Source organism: Phodopus roborovskii, unplaced genomic scaffold (genome assembly GCF_943737965.1).
Source record: "Phodopus roborovskii unplaced genomic scaffold, PHOROB, whole genome shotgun sequence".
Classification (NCBI taxonomy): domain Eukaryota; kingdom Metazoa; phylum Chordata; class Mammalia; order Rodentia; family Cricetidae; genus Phodopus; species Phodopus roborovskii.
Window position 1 is genome coordinate 1,241,997 of NW_026126412.1, and position 6,175 is coordinate 1,248,171.

Sequence of the window (6,175 nt, forward strand, 5' to 3'; positions counted from 1 at the left end):
ATAGTATATGGAGAATTGTGTGTCTGTGTGGTGTTTGAGATGTCTGTGATGTGTCTGCGTGGTGTGTCTGGAGTTTGATAGTGATGTCTGCTGTGTGATATATGTGCTGTGTATGCCTACCAGTGATTGTTAATTCCTGTTAGTTTTTGGTTTGGTGGTGGTGATGGTAGTATGTGTTTTGGGTTTTGCTGGTGTGAGATTATCTTTTGCCTGTGTTTTTGTGGATATAACTGAGCTCCCTGGGTTGGAATTTTCCTTCTGGTACTTTTTGTAGTGCTGGATTTGTGGATAGGTATTGTTTGAATCTAGTTTTGTCATGACTTAGAGCACTTTTAATGACCACATCACAGTCTTTGTATCAGATGGAAAGAGAATGAGTTGGTGTGTTTTCCTTCCTTTTCCACTTCCTGAAAGAGGTTGCATAAAGTTTATTATAATTTTGTTTTTCTTTAATTCACAAACCATTAAGCCAGAATTTTCATTGGGTGAAAAACTGAAATCAGCAATTTGGCTTCCTATTATAGACGATGTTTTCTATGTCTTACTGAACCTGCAATAATAATTTGTGTTCATTGTCCGAGAAAAGCAACTGTGCCAGTTAGAAAGCAAACAGTTATCTTGGAAAGATTTAGAACTAGACAAAGATTTATGAGGCTGGATCCATTAACATCACTGTGCCTATCTTAGCATGTTACTTCCAGGAATTGGGCACTTATGTTTTTAAGCAGATGAAAATTTGTCCCGCAGCAGGTAGAGTGAAAACTATGAATTCCTGGGTCTCTTTCCGAGTGGATAGTTCTCGTCAAGTAGTCCTAACCACCACAGTGGGAACAATGAGAGTTTCTTTCAGATAATTTATCAGAGTTATAGTGCCATGCTTTGTTGATTCCCATGGGAGTCCTTACCCCATCTGAGTAGAAATGGAGGAGGAGTGGATGGGGGTGGGGAGGTAGCGAGAAGAGAGAATGGAGGAGAAGCTGTGGTTGATATGAAAAATAAATTTTAAAAAATGAAAAACAAAATAAAAAAGTGCCCTAAGTCAACATTTTTTTTAAATGAAAATCTGGCATCAGTGAATGCTATGAAGACAAATAGCTAAGAATGTGGTGAATGTGGAAAACCTTTCTCCAAAAGTCACATCTCTGCAGGTTTCACTAAATTCACACAGAGGAGAACCTGCACATATGTGGTGACGAGCATGGAGGCTCTCACCTGAGCGCATGTGTGGTGGCGGGCATGGAGGCTCTCACCTGAGCGCATGTGTGGTGGTGAGCGTGGAGGCTCTCACCTGAGCGCATGTGTGGTGGCGGGCATGGAGGCTCTCACCTGAGCGCATGTGTGATGGTGAGCGTGGAGGCTCTCACCTGAGCGCATGTGTGATGGTGAGCGTGGAGGCTCTCACCTGAGTGCATGTGTGATGGTGAGCGTGGAGCTCACCTGAGTGCATGTGTGATGGCGAGCGTGGAGGCTCTCACCTGAGCGCATGTGTGGTGGCGGGCATGGAGGCTCTCACCTGAGCGCATGTGTGGTGGCGAGCGTGGAGGCTCTCACCTGAGCGCATGTGTGGTGGCGAGCGTGGAGGCTCTCACCTGAGCGCATGTGTGATGGCGAGCGTGGAGGCTCTCACCTGAGTGAACATTATGAGGAGTGTCGTGATGAAGCGGGTTATGTATTTCACACTGCACTCCTCTCCCTGTACTCCTTAGCTTCCCTGTATTGTGGTCAATATCGCATACCTGAGCTTTTTCAGGGTGTTGTAGACACATGTCACCACCATTTCCAGGTCACCTTCCACATATATCCCCTCACTTCAGTCCACCCTGGTTTCTCATATCCAGTGGGACTAAAGTTCAAATGGCCAGGGAGTCACTGGCAGAGGAAGGTCACTGTGACTTAAGACGGAAGGAACCTAACTTTCCATCTTTAACCCATTTGTGTTTTCCATAAACGGAAGCATCAGTGCTATTTCTGTCTCTGCTAACCTGCTCATACATTAATGCTGTTGAAAAAAATTAACAAAATAGAAATATCGAGCCTGGTACTGTAAATATAGTATTATATGCCACAACTGATCAAATTTTGTTCCAGAAATGTAGAATTGTCTCTGGTACAGACTTTGTTTCTTACCTAGTGTCCGGGTCCAGGTCAGGGCTTTACTTCCTTCCCGTGGTTACTTCTAAGATTCCCATTAACAGTGTATCATAAGGGATTTCTATTCATTCTCTTTCATATTTTCTTGCTGTGTCTTTGTCTCTGGTGTGTGTGTGTGTGTGTGTGTGTGTGTGTGTGTGTGTGTGTGTGTGTGTGCCTGTGTGTCTGTCTGTGTGTGTGGTGTGTATTTAGTCCAGAGGACAACTTCAGAGATGTCCACCTTGCTTTTCTTCTGAAACCCTGTATCACCCGGGTGATTACCCAGGTCTCGGCTTTTCCTTATGAAAAGCTGATATAACTCTGGCTTCCCATGGATGGTCTTTCCTTCATGAAAATCTACTTCATTACTCATCCCATCCAGTGTATTCATCACAAGTTACACAGTTTCACCTCTAGAAATTTGATTGGATTGTTGTATTTCCCAAACACAAGGAAATAGCTAAGATACTTTTTAAAACACTCTTTTGCTTGTCTAGGATCCGTAAATTGGTTTGTGTCTTAATTATGGGTCAAATGTTCTTGCTGTTTTGCCTAATATTTTTAGTTAGAGGCTAGAATGTGTGACACTTACCTTTTATTGGAGTTTATTTTTCTATTTTGTATTATTTTGTGATAACATTGTTTAAAAAGTTTTGTCTTTTTGTGCCTTGCTATTATGTATTGGATAAGACCAGAGTGGAGCTCATTCTGGGGTGAATGCCCCAGTGAAGGCACACACTTGTGCAGTTCAGTTGTAGTGACCATGAGTTTTGAGCCTCCTGACTCTGTCCCAGCCCTGGTCTCTCTGACATGCTCTCACATTCTCTTCCAGGATTAGATGGTTTTCCCTTTGAGTGGTCTGTGCTTGGCTGAACACTTGAAGGACCTTATGGAATTCCCTCTCCTAGGTCTCACGGCTTTCCCAACTTGGAGATCATTCCCTGGGGTTCTCCATTCTGCTTCACAGCTGGGGAGTTATTAGAGCTGGGTGTTCATCTTTCAGAGACCATAGTCCTTTGCTGTCTTGCTTCCAGACATCTGTTTTGTATTATTTCCTAGGGATAGAGAACTCCATCTTGCTGGGAGGCCCTTTGTGACAGCTATTTACAACTCTTAATAAATACATGTCTTTATAAATACTGCTCATGAGCAAAACATTGCTCAGACACACTCAGGCTCCTTCTGTTACTGGGTGGGCTGTGAACCACACTTCATACATCAGGGCCTTCAGACCTGTCCTGCCACTCTGTACACAGGAAGGTGGGTGATCTTTTGTCAGGATATAGTAGATGTCTACCACATGGGGTAGAGTACAAAGATGTCATTCTCTTCATCACTGATATGGGCTTAGAAGGAAAGGTGGAGCTGGATGACTGTGCCCCTCCTACAGGGATGGAGACTTCCTTTCCATAACAGGTTACTGTAGTTCCATTTGGATCTCATCTTCCGTTATGGCTAAGCTCCCATTGTTGACCAGTGTGACTGGACTCCCAGGACAGAGCTGCATAGGCAAATTCCAGTGTGTGCTCCCAGGAAGAAGGAAGCTCTTAAAAACTCTTTTGTAGCAGGATGGATGTCTTATAGCCACTCTGAGCCACATTTTGTGTCCACAGGTTTCTTTCATGGCTACAAATGCAATCCATACAAGCTAAGTTATCTCTTGTGGAGGGAGATACCATGTACACCCTTGAAGCTGTATGGTCAAGGATGTTTTTAGCCAAAAGAAGCAAGACTTTAGGTTCTTAAAACTTGAAAAATTTTAATACTAAATTTGTAGAGTTATAGCTGAAAACTAAAATATGACAATGTAGTTAATAGTGTGTATAATAGTATGTGATTTTCATATGTGATGAATACATAAATATAATTTTGTCATGCAGAGGTTCAGTGAGAACCCCTGGCCAGGTGAGAAGGGCTTGTTGGGCTGGCTCAGATGCCTCCCAGTGGAAAGGCCCACTTGCCCAGCTCTGTGTTCTCCGTGGGCCAAGCTGCCTCCAATGTGCTCTTTCTCTGTCTCACATGGGATTTCTGGGGGTCAAAATCAACCAGAATATTACTGTGGCTGGTAAGGGGGACAGTCAGCAGGACCCCAGGCTTGAAGAGTTTTCTGTGACTCCTTGGCTGGGCTACACTGTAGCTCAGTGACAACCTGACCCTGCCTGTGACTCTAGAAGACAAGCTCTCTGCATGGAGCAGTGCTAAATGTAAGTTAAGTGGAGGTTCAAAGCAGATCCTTGTTTAAGGGTCTCTAAGTTTGGCCCCACATGGGTAGGAAGATGTAGGTGCTATGCAGGGAGAACACTTTGCCATTTTCAGGCCTTCAGGTAGTGACCGGGTTTGAGGACACTATCAGGATCATACTGAACAGAGGGGTGGCAGGACACCCAGGCTAGGCATGCCTCTCTTCCCTTGGAGTTTAACCTCTGACCCAGGCCCCAGCTCTATGAGACCCCTGGTCTAGCTGCCAGGCTTTGTTCATGTTTGACAGCCACAGAGGGGCTGAAACTTGCTCATGGCCCATTGTCAGTGAGGGCCACAGGCAGGGGCTTCCCTGGTATCTTCAGCAGTGGTGTGAAAAGAAACTGGCCATATCTGTCCATGATGCTTTGAAATATGCCACTGTTTCCCCGATAGTAAGAGCATTCTCACAGTCCCCCATCCTCAGAACAGCCCCGGCACCCCACAGTCCAGCTACCCTTATCACTTTCCTGGAACTGTCTTGGCTCAAGGCCTGTGCACATCCTCCCTGATGTGCACTTGCAAAGCAGGACCCAACTCCATGGCATTCCTGGGCTCCTCCTCAGACCTAGTTCCCCCAGGTCACTTCCACCCCTGTCTCCACCCCAATGGGCATGGTCAGTGCCACAGATGTGGACAACGTGAATATCTCACTACACAGTAGGCTGCACCTTCTGGTCTCTGTGTGACCCTGAGGGAGACTCCTAGGACACAGACTGCTGAGGCCCTCCCTGGAGAGACAGGAGCACCTGTACAATCCAGCTGGAAACCTGCCAGTGTCCCAGTCTCCTCTGCTACATCCTCCTGACCTCAGCATAGCTCCAATTCCCCCAGCCATTGTTCTCAGACTTTGGAGGTTATTAATGATCATTTGTTTCCTTTCTGAACTCCATGTTGTTCTAATAGGACCCTTCTTAGCCAGGTTACTACTCTGGTCTGGGTGTCTCCCCTAAGCCTGGATCACAAAGAAGACAGCTGGACCTTACGTTGGTCTTCAGCATTGCATCCCTGGGAACCTGGACCTTCATACAGTGGTCTGCTTAGGAACTCTGATCCTGCAGGGGTCATGTGGACACACCCTTGTTACTGGGTTTAGGGTCCAGTAGGATAATCTAGGACAAGGTTTCATCTGAAGATATACATACTAATTTCATATGTAGACACTTTTTAGGCACTTTTTTTGTGGTCCTGGAGATCCAGATAGGAAGAAGTCTTTTCCATTGAACTATACCCCCAGATAAAGACTCTGTTTACACATTGGTCACATTTTGAGGTTTCAAATATAGTGAATTTTGGGGCCCATCATTATCCCAGCAGGGGTGTTTTGCTGGGTCACTATGAGGGATGCTTACCACAGGCACTTCCACACAGATTTGGTGCAGGTCCCCTGTACCGGTTGTCTACAGGCAAGATCCTGAGGGTTCAGCAGCTGTCATGCTGTAGGAGGGTCAGTTCAGAAATCACTATCCAAACCCTAAGGCCCATCAAGCTGACATTTTGGACCATGGTTGTTAACAGCAGGCCCTCCATCACTTTATAATATTGATACAAGTCTGGAGAAGGTCTGGATTTGGTTCCCAGCACCCACATTGGGCATTTTATAATTACCTGCAACTCCAGTTGAGGCATTTAACATACCCACCTGGTCTACAAGGGTTTGCATATGGTGCATATACTAACCAACAGGCATATACACATGCAATTAATAAAAATAAAATTAAAAAGTCACCTTTTTGAAAATATGCTAGGAGTTACATAACCATGAATGCCAGTTTTCAGTACTTGGCTTACATTTTGATGTTCAGGG